This window comes from Cornus florida, unplaced genomic scaffold (assembly GCF_030987335.1).
Source record: "Cornus florida cultivar Cherokee Brave unplaced genomic scaffold, ASM3098733v1 CherokeeBrave_3.0.0_Hap2_Chr03, whole genome shotgun sequence".
In the NCBI taxonomy this organism is placed as follows: Eukaryota; Viridiplantae; Streptophyta; class Magnoliopsida; order Cornales; family Cornaceae; genus Cornus; species Cornus florida.
This window is the reverse complement of record NW_026775573.1, coordinates 38,075,635-38,094,689: the sequence shown is the minus strand read 5'-3', so window position 1 is coordinate 38,094,689 and position 19,055 is coordinate 38,075,635. Positions and strand designations below refer to the sequence as shown.

At 30.9% G+C, this 19,055-nt stretch overlaps 1 protein-coding gene across 1 annotated transcript in view; it reads left to right on the top strand.

Moving 5' to 3' along the window:
• The first annotated feature begins 217 nt into the window (after nt 1-217).
• Nucleotides 218-19,055, top strand: part of LOC132300297 (uncharacterized) — a 34,414-nt gene continuing 15,576 nt past the window's right edge. Inside the window, exon 1 of the mRNA XM_059797319.1 lies at nt 218-285. The gene's annotated coding sequence lies outside the window, so the exon portion shown is untranslated. The remainder of the gene's footprint in view (nt 286-19,055) is intronic.

Genomic DNA, 19,055 nt, shown 5'->3' with positions numbered 1-19,055 from the left:
GCAACATAAAGTTGAACATGGCCAAATAACACATCTTCATGTACTCTGGGAGGTCCTCCATGTCATTAATTTCCCATTTAATGGAACAAAAGAAATAACCAAAAAAACTCGGTAAGTTTGGACAACAGTACATGAGGAGGAGGAGGAGGGTGGCATTGGAATGGATTGCTAATACCAACCACTCTTTTATTAATTGCTTATTTGTTTCGTGCCATAGGTCTTCTCTACAAGGACTACCAGAGCGACCAAAAGTTTAGTGTCACTACTTGCTCTTCTACTAATGTTGTAAGTGTTTTTTATTTTTTATATTAAATTTTTTTTTTTCGTTCCTTCTTATATCTGTATATTTGCTTTTTGGATTATTATGACCTTGTACATACATGTATGTGTGTGTTGGGGGGGGGGGGGGGGGGGGCTATAACCTCTCTGATCTTTGTTTCACTTTCAACTTTTGGTCTATGTGGTTAATGCATAGACTTAAAACATGTATGTGTGTGCATTTATTATCATTTTGTTCCACATTAACTTTGGTATATGTTGTGCATGATTTTACTTTTTTAAAACTTTTTTATCACGTCTTTGTTTATCCATTTTATAAATTGGGTGCTGTTATGCTTTATAGTTTGCTGGCATTCTGGGATGTATAACTATGAACTTTTTGAGCAATTTTTGGCATTCTGGGAGCGAGTCCTTTATACTTTTTAAGTCACCTACTTGCCTATGCGTTGTATGCAATTTTTTATTTTGTTATATTAAGAACCAACAATGTCTACATTTCAGACACTTTTTTCTTTTTCCTTTGATGAGAAGATGTAATCTCCTGAAAAGAAGTTGGAACTTGCTTGTTTTTAGTCGTAACAAGTTATTGGATTTTCAAATTTTTTATTGGTAGAAGTTCTAAAACTTTTGTTTTTGTCTTCTTTTAACTTGCTTAATTTTTAAGCTCTACCAAGCTCTTTAGAATTTGTAATTAGCGTCAGGATCTCAATATCTATCATCATTTTTGTTACATGTGTTGTAAATTCTCTTAAATTAATTCAAGGATTTATGCATTAAGGTGTTTTCGTTTTTATTTTTGAATCCTGATTTATGGAAAAACAAGTCTTTTGGAGAGAGCGAACATGGTTTTAATACATAAACAACATGTTAACTGATCAATTGTAGAAACTACTTCTCTCTGATAATGTGAGTTGGAATTGTAATATAGATTTACATTATTGAATAGGATAGGACAAGCCCCCCGTCATGGAAGAAGTTCAAAGAGTTATCATATTGTTATACCCTCTCTGATCTTTGTTTCACTTTCAACTTTTGGTCTACGTGGTTAATGCATAGACTTAAAACATGTATGTGTGTGCATTTATTATCATTTTGTTCAACATTAACTTTGGTATATGTTGTGCATGATTTCACTTTTTTAGAACTTTTTTATCACGTCTTTGTTTATCCATTTTATAAATTGGGTGCTGGTATGCTTTATAGTTTGCTGGCATTCTGGGATGTATAACTATGAACTTTTTGAGCAATTTTTGGCATTCTGGGAGCGAGTCCTTTATACTTTTTAAGTCACCTACTTGCCTATGCGTTGTATACAATTTTTTATTTTGTTATATTAAGAACCAACAATGTCTACATTTCAGACACTTTTTTCTCTTTCCTTTGATGAGAAGATGTAATCTCCTGAAAAGAAGTTGGAACTTGCTTGTTTTTAGTCGTAACAAGTTATTGGATTTTCAAATTTTTTATTGGTAGAAGTTCTAAAACTTTTGTTTTTGTCTTCTTTTAACTTGCTTAATTTTTAAGCTCTACCAAGCTCTTTAGAATTTGTAATTAGCGTCAGGATCTCAATATCTATCATCATTTTTGTTACATGTGTTGTAAATTCTCTTAAATTAATTCAAGGATTTATGCATTAAGGTGTTTTCGTTTTTATTTTTGAATCCTGATTTATGGAAAAACAAGTCTTTTGGAGAGAGCGAACATGGTTTTAATACATAAACAACATGTTATCTGATCAATTGTAGAAACTACTTCTCTCTGATAATGTGAGTTGGAATTGTAATATAGATTTACATTATTGAATAGGATAGGACCAGCCCCCCGTCATGGAAGAAGTTCAAAGAGTTATCATATTGTTATACCCTCTCTGATCTTTGTTTCACTTTCAACTTTTGGTCTACGTGGTTAATGCATAGACTTAAAACATGTATGTGTGTGCATTTATTATCATTTTGTTCAACATTAACTTTGGTATATGTTGTGCATGATTTCACTTTTTTAGAACTTTTTTATCACATCTTTGTTTATCCATTTTATAAATTGGGTGCTGGTATGCTTTATAGTTTGCTGGCATTCTGGGATGTATAACTATGAACTTTTTGAGCAATTTTTGGCATTCTGGGAGCGAGTCCTTTATACTTTTTAAGTCACCTACTTGCCTATGCGTTGTATACAATTTTTTATTTTGTTATATTAAGAACCAACAATGTCTACATTTCAGACACTTTTTTCTCTTTCCTTTGATGAGAAGATGTAATCTCCTGAAAAGAAGTTGGAACTTGCTTGTTTTTAGTCGTAACAAGTTATTGGATTTTCAAATTTTTTATTGGTAGAAGTTCTAAAACTTTTGTTTTTGTCTTCTTTTAACTTGCTTAATTTTTAAGCTCTACCAAGCTCTTTAGAATTTGTAATTAGCGTCAGGATCTCAATATCTATCATCATTTTCGTTACATGTGTTGTAAATTCTCTTAAATTAATTCAAGGATTTATGCATTAAGGTGTTTTCGTTTTTATTTTTGAATCCTGATTTATGGAAAAACAAGTCTTTTGGAGAGAGCGAACATGGTTTTAATACATAAACAACATGTTATCTGATCAATTGTAGAAACTACTTCTCTCTGATAATGTGAGTTGGAATTGTAATATAGATTTACATTATTGAATAGGAAAGGACCAGCCCCCCGTCATGGAAGAAGTTCAAAGAGTTATCATATTGTTATACCCTCTCTGATCTTTGTTTCACTTTCAACTTTTGGTCTACGTGGTTAATGCATAGACTTAAAACATGTATGTGTGTGCATTTATTATCATTTTGTTCAACATTAACTTTGGTATATGTTGTGCATGATTTCACTTTTTTAGAACTTTTTTATCACGTCTTTGTTTATCCATTTTATAAATTGGGTGCTGGTATGCTTTATAGTTTGCTGGCATTCTGGGATGTATAACTATGAACTTTTTGAGCAATTTTTGGCATTCTGGGAGCGAGTCCTTTATACTTTTTAAGTCACCTACTTGCCTATGCGTTGTATACAATTTTTTATTTTGTTATATTAAGAACCAACAATGTCTACATTTCAGACACTTTTTTCTCTTTCCTTTGATGAGAAGATGTAATCTCCTGAAAAGAAGTTGGAACTTGCTTGTTTTTAGTCGTAACAAGTTATTGGATTTTCAAATTTTTTATTGGTAGAAGTTCTAAAACTTTTGTTTTTGTCTTCTTTTAACTTGCTTAATTTTTAAGCTCTACCAAGCTCTTTAGAATTTGTAATTAGCGTCAGGATCTCAATATCTATCATCATTTTTGTTACATGTGTTGTAAATTCTCTTAAATTAATTCAAGGATTTATGCATTAAGGTGTTTTCGTTTTTATTTTTGAATCCTGATTTATGGAAAAACAAGTCTTTTGGAGAGAGCGAACATGGTTTTAATACATAAACAACATGTTATCTGATCAATTGTAGAAACTACTTCTCTCTGATAATGTGAGTTGGAATTGTAATATAGATTTACATTATTGAATAGGATAGGACCAGCCCCCCGTCATGGAAGAAGTTCAAAGAGTTATCATATTGTTATACCCTCTCTGATCTTTGTTTCACTTTCAACTTTTGGTCTACATGGTTAATGCATAGACTTAAAACATGTATGTGTGTGCATTTATTATCATTTTGTTTAACATTAACTTTGGTATATGTTGTGCATGATTTCACTTTTTTAGAACTTTTTTATCACGTCTTTGTTTATCCATTTTATAAATTGGGTGCTGGTATGCTTTATAGTTTGCTGGCATTCTGGGATGTATAACTATGAACTTTTTGAGCAATTTTTGGCATTCTGGGAGCGAGTCCTTTATACTTTTTAAGTCACCTACTTGCCTATGCGTTGTATACAATTTTTTATTTTGTTATATTAAGAACCAACAATGTCTACATTTCAGACACTTTTTTCTCTTTCCTTTGATGAGAAGATGTAATCTCCTGAAAAGAAGTTGGAACTTGCTTGTTTTTAGTCGTAACAAGTTATTGGATTTTCAAATTTTTTATTGGTAGAAGTTCTAAAACTTTTGTTTTTGTCTTCTTTTAACTTGCTTAATTTTTAAGCTCTACCAAGCTCTTTAGAATTTGTAATTAGCGTCAGGATCTCAATATCTATCATCATTTTTGTTACATGTGTTGTAAATTCTCTTAAATTAATTCAAGGAATTATGCATTAAGGTGTTTTTGTTTTTATTTTTGAATCATGATTTATGGAAAAACAAGTCTTTTGGAGAGAGCGAACATGGTTTTAATACATAAACAACATGTTATCTGATCAATTGTAGAAACTACTTCTCTCTGATAATGTGAGTTGGAATTGTAATATAGATTTACATTATTGAATAGGATAGGACCAGCCCCCCGTCATGGAAGAAGTTCAAAGAGTTATCATATTGTTATACCCTCTCTGATCTTTGTTTCACTTTCAACTTTTGGTCTACGTGGTTAATGCATAGACTTAAAACATGTATGTGTGTGCATTTATTATCATTTTGTTCAACATTAACTTTGGTATATGTTGTGCATGATTTCACTTTTTTAGAACTTTTTTATCACGTCTTTGTTTATCCATTTTATAAATTGGGTGCTGGTATGCTTTATAGTTTGCTGGCATTCTGGGATGTATAACTATGAACTTTTTGAGCAATTTTTGGCATTCTGGGAGCGAGTCCTTTATACTTTTTAAGTCACCTACTTGCCTATGCGTTGTATACAATTTTTTATTTTGTTATATTAAGAACCAACAATGTCTACATTTCAGACACTTTTTTCTCTTTCCTTTGATGAGAAGATGTAATCTCCTGAAAAGAAGTTGGAACTTGGTTGTTTTTAGTCGTAACAAGTTATTGGATTTTCAAATTTTTTATTGGTAGAAGTTCTAAAACTTTTGTTTTTGCCTTCTTTTAACTTGCTTAATTTTTAAGCTCTACCAAGCTCTTTAGAATTTGTAATTACCGTCAGGATCTCAATATCTATCATCATTTTTGTTACATGTGTTGTAAATTCTCTTAAATTAATTCAAGGAATTATGCATTAAGGTGTTTTTGTTTTTATTTTTGAATCATGATTTATGGAAAAAGTCTTTTGGAGAGAGCGAACATGGTTTTAATACATAAACAACATGTTATCTGATCAATTGTAGAAACTACTTCTCTCTGATAATGTGAGTTGGAATTGTAATATAGATTTACATTATTGAATAGGATAGGACAAGCCCCCCGTCATGGAAGAAGTTCAAAGAGTTATCATATTGTTATACCCTCTCTGATCTTTGTTTCACTTTCAACTTTTGGTCTACGTGGTTAATGCATAGACTTAAAACATGTATGTGTGTGCATTTATTATCATTTTGTTCAACATTAACTTTGGTATATGTTGTGCATGTTTTCACTTTTTTAGAACTTTTTTATCACGTCTTTGTTTATCCATTTTATAAATTGGGTGCTGGTATGCTTTATAGTTTGCTGGCATTATGGGATGTATAACTATGAACTTTTTGAGCAATTTTTGGCATTCTGGGAGCGAGTCCTTTATACTTTTTAAGTCACCTACTTGCCTATGCGTTGTATACAATTTTTTATTTTGTTATATTAAGAACCAACAATGTCTACATTTCAGACACTTTTTTCTCTTTCCTTTGATGAGAAGATGTAATCTCCTGAAAAGAAGTTGGAACTTGCTTGTTTTTAGTCGTAACAAGTTATTGGATTTTCAAATTTTTTATTGGTAGAAGTTCTAAAACTTTTGTTTTTGTCTTCTTTTAACTTGCTTAATTTTTAAGCTCTACCAAGCTCTTTAGAATTTGTAATTAGCGTCAGGATCTCAATATCTATCATCATTTTTGTTACATGTGTTGTAAATTCTCTTAAATTAATTCAAGGATTTATGCATTAAGGTGTTTTCGTTTTTATTTTTGAATCCTGATTTATGGAAAAACAAGTCTTTTGGAGAGAGCGAACATGATTTTAATACATAAACAACATGTTATCTGATCAATTGTAGAAACTACTTCTCTCTGATAATGTGAGTTGGAATTGTAATATAGATTTACATTATTGAATAGGATAGGACCAGCCCCCCGTCATGGAAGAAGTTCAAAGAGTTATCATATTGTTATACCCTCTCTGATCTTTGTTTCACTTTCAACTTTTGGTCTACGTGGTTAATGCATAGACTTAAAACATGTATGTGTGTGCATTTATTATCATTTTGTTCAACATTAACTTTGGTATATGTTGTGCATGATTTCACTTTTTTAGAACTTTTTTATCATGTCTTTGTTTATCCATTTTATAAATTGGGTGCTGGTATGCTTTATAGTTTGCTGGCATTCTGGGATGTATAACTATGAACTTTTTGAGCAATTTTTGGCATTCTGGGAGCGAGTCCTTTATACTTTTTAAGTCACCTACTTGCCTATGCGTGGTATACAATTTTTTATTTTGTTATATTAAGAACCAACAATGTCTACATTTCAGACACTTTTTTCTCTTTCCTTTGATGAGAAGATGTAATCTCCTGAAAAGAAGTTGGAACTTGCTTGTTTTTAGTCGTAACAAGTTATTGGATTTTCAAATTTTTTATTGGTAGAAGTTCTAAAACTTTTGTTTTTGTCTTCTTTTAACTTGCTTAATTTTTAAGCTCTACCAAGCTCTTTAGAATTTGTAATTAGCGTCAGGATCTCAATATCTATCATCATTTTTGTTACATGTGTTGTAAATTCTCTTAAATTAATTCAAGGATTTCTGCATTAAGGTGTTTTCATTTTTATTTTTGAATCCTGATTTATGGAAAAACAAGTCTTTTGGAGAGAGCGAACATGGTTTTAATACATAAACAACATGTTATCTGATCAATTGTAGAAACTACTTCTCTCTGATAATGTGAGTTGGAATTGTAATATAGATTTACATTATTGAATAGGATAGGACCAGCCCCCCGTCATGGAAGAAGTTCAAAGAGTTATCATATTGTTATACCCTCTCTGATCTTTGTTTCACTTTCAACTTTTGGTCTACGTGGTTAATGCATAGACTTAAAACATGTATGTGTGTGCATTTATTATCATTTTGATCAACATTAACTTTGGTATATGTTGTGCATGATTTCACTTTTTTAGAACTTTTTTATCACGTCTTTGTTTATCCATTTTATAAATTGGGTGCTGGTATGCTTTATAGTTTGCTGGCATTCTGGGATGTATAACTATGAACTTTTTGAGGAATTTTTGGCATTCTGGGAGCGAGTCCTTTATACTTTTTAAGTCACCTACTTGCCTATGCGTTGTATACAATTTTTTATTTTGTTATATTAAGAACCAACAATGTCTACATTTCAGACACTTTTTTCTCTTTCCTTTGATGAGAAGATGTAATCTCCTGAAAAGAAGTTGGAACTAGCTTGTTTTTAGTCGTAACAAGTTATTGGATTTTCAAATTTTTTATTGGTAGAAGTTCTAAAACTTTTGTTTTTGCCTTCTTTTAACTTGCTTAATTTTTAAGCTCTACCAAGCTCTTTAGAATTTGTAATTACCGTCAGGATCTCAATATCTATCATCATTTTTGTTACATGTGTTGTAAATTCTCTTAAATTAATTCAAGGAATTATGCATTAAGGTGTTTTCGTTTTTATTTTTGAATCATGATTTATGGAAAAACAAGTCTTTTGGAGAGAGCGAACATGGTTTTAATACATAAACAACATGTTATCTGATCAATTGTAGAAACTACTTCTCTCTGATAATGTGAGTTGGAATTGTAATATAGATTTACATTATTGAATAGGATAGGACAAGCCCCCCGTCATGGAAGAAGTTCAAAGAGTTATCATATTGTTATACCCTCTCTGATCTTTGTTTCACTTTCAACTTTTGGTCTACGTGGTTAATGCATAGACTTAAAACATGTATGTGTGTGCATTTATTATCATTTTGTTCAACATTAACTTTGGTATATGTTGTGCATGATTTCACTTTTTTAGAACTTTTTTATCACGTCTTTGTTTATCCATTTTATAAATTGGGTGCTGGTATGCTTTATAGTTTGCTGGCATTCTGGGATGTATAACTATGAACTTTTTGAGCAATTTTTGGCATTCTGGGAGCGAGTCCTTTATACTTTTTAAGTCACCTACTTGCCTATGCGTTGTATACAATTTTTTATTTTGTTATATTAAGAACCAACAATGTCTACATTTCAGACACTTTTTTCTCTTTCCTTTGATGAGAAGATGTAATCTCCTGAAAAGAAGTTGGAACTTGCTTGTTTTTAGTCGTAACAAGTTATTGGATTTTCAAATTTTTTATTGGTAGAAGTTCTAAAACTTTTGTTTTTGTCTTCTTTTAACTTGCTTAATTTTTAAGCTCTACCAAGCTCTTTAGAATTTGTAATTAGCGTCAGGATCTCAATATCTATCATCATTTTTGTTACATGTGTTGTAAATTCTCTTAAATTAATTCAAGGATTTATGCATTAAGGTGTTTTCGTTTTTATTTTTGAATCCTGATTTATGGAAAAACAAGTCTTTTGGAGAGAGCGAACATGGTTTTAATACATAAACAACATGTTATCTGATCAATTGTAGAAACTACTTCTCTCTGATAATGTGAGTTGGAATTGTAATATAGATTTACATTATTGAATAGGATAGGACCAGCCCCCCGTCATGGAAGAAGTTCAAAGAGTTATCATATTGTTATACCCTCTCTGATCTTTGTTTCACTTTCAACTTTTGGTCTACGTGGTTAATGCGTAGACTTAAAACATGTATGTGTGTGCATTTATTATCATTTTGTTCAACATTAACTTTGGTATATGTTGTGCATGATTTCACTTTTTTAGAACTTTTTTATCACGTCTTTGTTTATCCATTTTATAAATTGGGTGCTGGTATGCTTTATAGTTTGCTGGCATTCTGGGATGTATAACTATGAACTTTTTGAGCAATTTTTGGCATTCTGGGAGCGAGTCCTTTATACTTTTTAAGTCACCTACTTGCCTATGCGTGGTATACAATTTTTTATTTTGTTATATTAAGAACCAACAATGTCTACATTTCAGACACTTTTTTCTCTTTCCTTTGATGAGAAGATGTAATCTCCTGAAAAGAAGTTGGAACTTGCTTGTTTTTAGTCGTAACAAGTTATTGGATTTTCAAATTTTTTATTGGTAGAAGTTCTAAAACTTTTGTTTTTGTCTTCTTTTAACTTGCTTAATTTTTAAGCTCTACCAAGCTCTTTAGAATTTGTAATTAGCGTCAGGATCTCAATATCTATCATCATTTTTGTTACATGTGTTGTAAATTCTCTTAAATTAATTCAAGGATTTCTGCATTAAGGTGTTTTCATTTTTATTTTTGAATCCTGATTTATGGAAAAACAAGTCTTTTGGAGAGAGCGAACATGGTTTTAATACATAAACAACATGTTATCTGATCAATTGTAGAAACTACTTCTCTCTGATAATGTGAGTTGGAATTGTAATATAGATTTACATTATTGAATAGGATAGGACCAGCCCCCCGTCATGGAAGAAGTTCAAAGAGTTATCATATTGTTATACCCTCTCTGATCTTTGTTTCACTTTCAACTTTTGGTCTACGTGGTTAATGCATAGACTTAAAACATGTATGTGTGTGCATTTATTATCATTTTGATCAACATTAACTTTGGTATATGTTGTGCATGATTTCACTTTTTTAGAACTTTTTTATCACGTCTTTGTTTATCCATTTTATAAATTGGGTGCTGGTATGCTTTATAGTTTGCTGGCATTCTGGGATGTATAACTATGAACTTTTTGAGGAATTTTTGGCATTCTGGGAGCGAGTCCTTTATACTTTTTAAGTCACCTACTTGCCTATGCGTTGTATACAATTTTTTATTTTGTTATATTAAGAACCAACAATGTCTACATTTCAGACACTTTTTTCTCTTTCCTTTGATGAGAAGATGTAATCTCCTGAAAAGAAGTTGGAACTAGCTTGTTTTTAGTCGTAACAAGTTATTGGATTTTCAAATTTTTTATTGGTAGAAGTTCTAAAACTTTTGTTTTTGCCTTCTTTTAACTTGCTTAATTTTTAAGCTCTACCAAGCTCTTTAGAATTTGTAATTACCGTCAGGATCTCAATATCTATCATCATTTTTGTTACATGTGTTGTAAATTCTCTTAAATTAATTCAAGGAATTATGCATTAAGGTGTTTTCGTTTTTATTTTTGAATCATGATTTATGGAAAAACAAGTCTTTTGGAGAGAGCGAACATGGTTTTAATACATAAACAACATGTTATCTGATCAATTGTAGAAACTACTTCTCTCTGATAATGTGAGTTGGAATTGTAATATAGATTTACATTATTGAATAGGATAGGACAAGCCCCCCGTCATGGAAGAAGTTCAAAGAGTTATCATATTGTTATACCCTCTCTGATCTTTGTTTCACTTTCAACTTTTGGTCTACGTGGTTAATGCATAGACTTAAAACATGTATGTGTGTGCATTTATTATCATTTTGTTCAACATTAACTTTGGTATATGTTGTGCATGATTTCACTTTTTTAGAACTTTTTTATCACGTCTTTGTTTATCCATTTTATAAATTGGGTGCTGGTATGCTTTATAGTTTGCTGGCATTCTGGGATGTATAACTATGAACTTTTTGAGCAATTTTTGGCATTCTGGGAGCGAGTCCTTTATACTTTTTAAGTCACCTACTTGCCTATGCGTTGTATACAATTTTTTATTTTGTTATATTAAGAACCAACAATGTCTACATTTCAGACACTTTTTTCTCTTTCCTTTGATGAGAAGATGTAATCTCCTGAAAAGAAGTTGGAACTTGCTTGTTTTTAGTCGTAACAAGTTATTGGATTTTCAAATTTTTTATTGGTAGAAGTTCTAAAACTTTTGTTTTTGTCTTCTTTTAACTTGCTTAATTTTTAAGCTCTACCAAGCTCTTTAGAATTTGTAATTAGCGTCAGGATCTCAATATCTATCATCATTTTTGTTACATGTGTTGTAAATTCTCTTAAATTAATTCAAGGATTTATGCATTAAGGTGTTTTCGTTTTTATTTTTGAATCCTGATTTATGGAAAAACAAGTCTTTTGGAGAGAGCGAACATGGTTTTAATACATAAACAACATGTTATCTGATCAATTGTAGAAACTACTTCTCTCTGATAATGTGAGTTGGAATTGTAATATAGATTTACATTATTGAATAGGATAGGACCAGCCCCCCGTCATGGAAGAAGTTCAAAGAGTTATCATATTGTTATACCCTCTCTGATCTTTGTTTCACTTTCAACTTTTGGTCTACGTGGTTAATGCGTAGACTTAAAACATGTATGTGTGTGCATTTATTATCATTTTGTTCAACATTAACTTTGGTATATGTTGTGCATGATTTCACTTTTTTAGAACTTTTTTATCACGTCTTTGTTTATCCATTTTATAAATTGGGTGCTGGTATGCTTTATAGTTTGCTGGCATTCTGGGATGTATAACTATGAACTTTTTGAGCAATTTTTGGCATTCTGGGAGCGAGTCCTTTATACTTTTTAAGTCACCTACTTGCCTATGCGTTGTATACAATTTTTTATTTTGTTATATTAAGAACCAACAATGTCTACATTTCAGACACTTTTTTCTCTTTCCTTTGATGAGAAGATGTAATCTCCTGAAAAGAAGTTGGAACTTGCTTGTTTTTAGTCGTAACAAGTTATTGGATTTTCAAATTTTTTATTGGTAGAAGTTCTAAAACTTTTGTTTTTGTCTTCTTTTAACTTGCTTAATTTTTAAGCTCTACCAAGCTCTTTAGAATTTGTAATTAGCGTCAGGATCTCAATATCTATCATCATTTTTGTTACATGTGTTGTAAATTCTCTTAAATTAATTCAAGGATTTCTGCATTAAGGTGTTTTCGTTTTTATTTTTGAATCCTGATTTATGGAAAAACAAGTCTTTTGGAGAGAGCGAACATGGTTTTAATACATAAACAACATGTTATCTGATCAATTGTAGAAACTACTTCTCTCTGATAATGTGAGTTGGAATTGTAATATAGATTTACATTATTGAATAGGATAGGACAAGCCCCCCGTCATGGAAGAAGTTCAAAGAGTTATCATATTGTTATACCCTCTCTGATCTTTGTTTCACTTTCAACTTTTGGTCTACGTGGTTAATGCATAGACTTAAAACATGTATGTGTGTGCATTTATTATCATTTTGTTCAACATTAACTTTGGTATATGTTGTGCATGATTTCACTTTTTTAGAACTTTTTTATCACGTCTTTGTTTATCCATTTTATAAATTGGGTGCTGGTATGCTTTATAGTTTGCTGGCATTCTGGGATGTATAACTATGAACTTTTTGAGCAATTTTTGGCATTCTGGGAGCGAGTCCTTTATACTTTTTAAGTCACCTACTTGCCTATGCGTTGTATACAATTTTTTATTTTGTTATATTAAGAACCAACAATGTCTACATTTCAGACACTTTTTTCTCTTTCCTTTGATGAGAAGATGTAATCTCCTGAAAAGAAGTTGGAACTTGCTTGTTTTTAGTCGTAACAAGTTATTGGATTTTCAAATTTTTTATTGGTAGAAGTTCTAAAACTTTTGTTTTTGTCTTCTTTTAACTTGCTTAATTTTTAAGCTCTACCAAGCTCTTTAGAATTTGTAATTAGCGTCAGGATCTCAATATCTATCATCATTTTTGTTACATGTGTTGTAAATTCTCTTAAATTAATTCAAGGATTTATGCATTAAGGTGTTTTCGTTTTTATTTTTGAATCCTGATTTATGGAAAAACAAGTCTTTTGGAGAGAGCGAACATGGTTTTAATACATAAACAACATGTTATCTGATCAATTGTAGAAACTACTTCTCTCTGATAATGTGAGTTGGAATTGTAATATAGATTTACATTATTGAATAGGATAGGACCAGCCCCCCGTCATGGAAGAAGTTCAAAGAGTTATCATATTGTTATACCCTCTCTGATCTTTGTTTCACTTTCAACTTTTGGTCTACGTGGTTAATGCATAGACTTAAAACATGTATGTGTGTGCATTTATTATCATTTTGTTCAACATTAACTTTGGTATATGTTGTGCATGATTTCACTTTTTTAGAACTTTTTTATCACATCTTTGTTTATCCATTTTATAAATTGGGTGCTGGTATGCTTTATAGTTTGCTGGCATTCTGGGATGTATAACTATGAACTTTTTGAGCAATTTTTGGCATTCTGGGAGCGAGTCCTTTATACTTTTTAAGTCACCTACTTGCCTATGCGTTGTATACAATTTTTTATTTTGTTATATTAAGAACCAACAATGTCTACATTTCAGACACTTTTTTCTCTTTCCTTTGATGAGAAGATGTAATCTCCTGAAAAGAAGTTGGAACTTGCTTGTTTTTAGTCGTAACAAGTTATTGGATTTTCAAATTTTTTATTGGTAGAAGTTCTAAAACTTTTGTTTTTGTCTTCTTTTAACTTGCTTAATTTTTAAGCTCTACCAAGCTCTTTAGAATTTGTAATTAGCGTCAGGATCTCAATATCTATCATCATTTTCGTTACATGTGTTGTAAATTCTCTTAAATTAATTCAAGGATTTATGCATTAAGGTGTTTTCGTTTTTATTTTTGAATCCTGATTTATGGAAAAACAAGTCTTTTGGAGAGAGCGAACATGGTTTTAATACATAAACAACATGTTATCTGATCAATTGTAGAAACTACTTCTCTCTGATAATGTGAGTTGGAATTGTAATATAGATTTACATTATTGAATAGGAAAGGACCAGCCCCCCGTCATGGAAGAAGTTCAAAGAGTTATCATATTGTTATACCCTCTCTGATCTTTGTTTCACTTTCAACTTTTGGTCTACGTGGTTAATGCATAGACTTAAAACATGTATGTGTGTGCATTTATTATCATTTTGTTCAACATTAACTTTGGTATATGTTGTGCATGATTTCACTTTTTTAGAACTTTTTTATCACGTCTTTGTTTATCCATTTTATAAATTGGGTGCTGGTATGCTTTATAGTTTGCTGGCATTCTGGGATGTATAACTATGAACTTTTTGAGCAATTTTTGGCATTCTGGGAGCGAGTCCTTTATACTTTTTAAGTCACCTACTTGCCTATGCGTTGTATACAATTTTTTATTTTGTTATATTAAGAACCAACAATGTCTACATTTCAGACACTTTTTTCTCTTTCCTTTGATGAGAAGATGTAATCTCCTGAAAAGAAGTTGGAACTTGCTTGTTTTTAGTCGTAACAAGTTATTGGATTTTCAAATTTTTTATTGGTAGAAGTTCTAAAACTTTTGTTTTTGTCTTCTTTTAACTTGCTTAATTTTTAAGCTCTACCAAGCTCTTTAGAATTTGTAATTAGCGTCAGGATCTCAATATCTATCATCATTTTTGTTACATGTGTTGTAAATTCTCTTAAATTAATTCAAGGATTTATGCATTAAGGTGTTTTCGTTTTTATTTTTGAATCCTGATTTATGGAAAAACAAGTCTTTTGGAGAGAGCGAACATGGTTTTAATACATAAACAACATGTTATCTGATCAATTGTAGAAACTACTTCTCTCTGATAATGTGAGTTGGAATTGTAATATAGATTTACATTATTGAATAGGATAGGACCAGCCCCCCGTCATGGAAGAAGTTCAAAGAGTTATCATATTGTTATACCCTCTCTGATCTTTGTTTCACTTTCAACTTTTGGTCTACATGGTTAATGCATAGACTTAAAACATGTATGTGTGTGCATTTATTATCATTTTGTTTAACATTAACTTTGGTATATGTTGTGCATGATTTCACTTTTTTAGAACTTTTTTATCACGTCTTTGTTTATCCATTTTATAAATTGGGTGCTGGTATGCTTTATAGTTTGCTGGCATTCTGGGATGTATAACTATGAACTTTTTGAGCAATTTTTGGCATTCTGGGAGCGAGTCCTTTATACTTTTTAAGTCACCTACTTGCCTATGCGTTGTATACAATTTTTTATTTTGTTATATTAAGAACCAACAATGTCTACATTTCAGACACTTTTTTCTCTTTCCTTTGATGAGAAGATGTAATCTCCTGAAAAGAAGTTGGAACTTGCTTGTTTTTAGTCGTAACAAGTTATTGGATTTTCAAATTTTTTATTGGTAGAAGTTCTAAAACTTTTGTTTTTGTCTTCTTTTAACTTGCTTAATTTTTAAGCTCTACCAAGCTCTTTAGAATTTGTAATTAGCGTCAGGATCTCAATATCTATCATCATTTTTGTTACATGTGTTGTAAATTCTCTTAAATTAATTCAAGGAATTATGCATTAAGGTGTTTTTGTTTTTATTTTTGAATCATGATTTATGGAAAAACAAGTCTTTTGGAGAGAGCGAACATGGTTTTAATACATAAACAACATGTTATCTGATCAATTGTAGAAACTACTTCTCTCTGATAATGTGAGTTGGAATTGTAATATAGATTTACATTATTGAATAGGATAGGACCAGCCCCCCGTCATGGAAGAAGTTCAAAGAGTTATCATATTGTTATACCCTCTCTGATCTTTGTTTCACTTTCAACTTTTGGTCTACGTGGTTAATGCATAGACTTAAAACATGTATGTGTGTGCATTTATTATCATTTTGTTCAACATTAACTTTGGTATATGTTGTGCATGATTTCACTTTTTTAGAACTTTTTTATCACGTCTTTGTTTATCCATTTTATAAATTGGGTGCTGGTATGCTTTATAGTTTGCTGGCATTCTGGGATGTATAACTATGAACTTTTTGAGCAATTTTTGGCATTCTGGGAGCGAGTCCTTTATACTTTTTAAGTCACCTACTTGCCTATGCGTTGTATACAATTTTTTATTTTGTTATATTAAGAACCAACAATGTCTACATTTCAGACACTTTTTTCTCTTTCCTTTGATGAGAAGATGTAATCTCCTGAAAAGAAGTTGGAACTTGCTTGTTTTTAGTCGTAACAAGTTATTGGATTTTCAAATTTTTTATTGGTAGAAGTTCTAAAACTTTTGTTTTTGCCTTCTTTTAACTTGCTTAATTTTTAAGCTCTACCAAGCTCTTTAGAATTTGTAATTACCGTCAGGATCTCAATATCTATCATCATTTTTGTTACATGTGTTGTAAATTCTCTTAAATTAATTCAAGGAATTATGCATTAAGGTGTTTTTGTTTTTATTTTTGAATCATGATTTATGGAAAAAGTCTTTTGGAGAGAGCGAACATGGTTTTAATACATAAACAACATGTTATCTGATCAATTGTAGAAACTACTTCTCTCTGATAATGTGAGTTGGAATTGTAATATAGATTTACATTATTGAATAGGATAGGACAAGCCCCCCGTCATGGAAGAAGTTCAAAGAGTTATCATATTGTTATACCCTCTCTGATCTTTGTTTCACTTTCAACTTTTGGTCTACGTGGTTAATGCATAGACTTAAAACATGTATGTGTGTGCATTTATTATCATTTTGTTCAACATTAACTTTGGTATATGTTGTGCATGTTTTCACTTTTTTAGAACTTTTTTATCACGTCTTTGTTTATCCATTTTATAAATTGGGTGCTGGTATGCTTTATAGTTTGCTGGCATTATGGGATGTATAACTATGAACTTTTTGAGCAATTTTTGGCATTCTGGGAGCGAGTCCTTTATACTTTTTAAGTCACCTACTTGCCTATGCGTTGTATACAATTTTTTATTTTGTTATATTAAGAACCAACAATGTCTACATTTCAGACACTTTTTTCTCTTTCCTTTGATGAGAAGATGTAATCTCCTGAAAAGAAGTTGGAACTTGCTTGTTTTTAGTCGTAACAAGTTATTGGATTTTCAAATTTTTTATTGGTAGAAGTTCTAAAACTTTTGTTTTTGTCTTCTTTTAACTTGCTTAATTTTTAAGCTCTACCAAGCTCTTTAGAATTTGTAATTAGCGTCAGGATCTCAATATCTATCATCATTTTTGTTACATGTGTTGTAAATTCTCTTAAATTAATTCAAGGATTTATGCATTAAGGTGTTTTCGTTTTTATTTTTGAATCCTGATTTATGGAAAAACAAGTCTTTTGGAGAGAGCGAACATGATTTTAATACATAAACAACATGTTATCTGATCAATTGTAGAAACTACTTCTCTCTGATAATGTGAGTTGGAATTGTAATATAGATTTACATTATTGAATAGGATAGGACCAGCCCCCCGTCATGGAAGAAGTTCAAAGAGTTATCATATTGTTATACCCTCTCTGATCTTTGTTTCACTTTCAACTTTTGGTCTACGTGGTTAATGCATAGACTTAAAACATGTATGTGTGTGCATTTATTATCATTTTGTTCAACATTAACTTTGGTATATGTTGTGCATGATTTCACTTTTTTAGAACTTTTTTATCATGTCTTTGTTTATCCATTTTATAAATTGGGTGCTGGTATGCTTTATAGTTTGCTGGCATTCTGGGATGTATAACTATGAACTTTTTGAGCAATTTTTGGCATTCTGGGAGCGAGTCCTTTATACTTTTTAAGTCACCTACTTGCCTATGCGTGGTATACAATTTTTTATTTTGTTATATTAAGAACCAACAATGTCTACATTTCAGACACTTTTTTCTCTTTCCTTTGATGAGAAGATGTAATCTCCTGAAAAGAAGTTGGAACTTGCTTGTTTTTAGTCGTAACAAGTTATTGGATTTTCAAATTTTTTATTGGTAGAAGTTCTAAAACTTTTGTTTTTGTCTTCTTTTAACTTGCTTAATTTTTAAGCTCTACCAAGCTCTTTAGAATTTGTAATTAGCGTCAGGATCTCAATATCTATCATCATTTTTGTTACATGTGTTGTAAATTCTCTTAAATTAATTCAAGGATTTCTGCATTAAGGTGTTTTCATTTTTATTTTTGAATCCTGATTTATGGAAAAACAAGTCTTTTGGAGAGAGCGAACATGGTTTTAATACATAAACAACATGTTATCTGATCAATTGTAGAAACTACTTCTCTCTGATAATGTGAGTTGGAATTGTAATATAGATTTACATTATTGAATAGGATAGGACCAGCCCCCCGTCATGGAAGAAGTTCAAAGAGTTATCATATTGTTATACCCTCTCTGATCTTTGTTTCACTTTCAACTTTTGGTCTACGTGGTTAATGCATAGACTTAAAACATGTATGTGTGTGCATTTATTATCATTTTGATCAACATTAACTTTGGTATATGTTGTGCATGATTTCACTTTTTTAGAACTTTTTTATCACGTCTTTGTTTATCCATTTTATAAATTGGGTGCTGGTATGCTTTATAGTTTGCTGGCATTCTGGGATGTATAACTATGAACTTTTTGAGGAATTTTTGGCATTCTGGGAGCGAGTCCTTTATACTTTTTAAGTCACCTACTTGCCTATGCGTTGTATACAATTTTTTATTTTGTTATATTAAGAACCAACAATGTCTACATTTCAGACACTTTTTTCTCTTTCCTTTGATGAGAAGATGTAATCTCCTGAAAAGAAGTTGGAACTAGCTTGTTTTTAGTCGTAACAAGTTATTGGATTTTCAAATTTTTTATTGGTAGAAGTTCTAAAACTTTTGTTTTTGCCTTCTTTTAACTTGCTTAATTTTTAAGCTCTACCAAGCTCTTTAGAATTTGTAATTACCGTCAGGATCTCAATATCTATCATCAT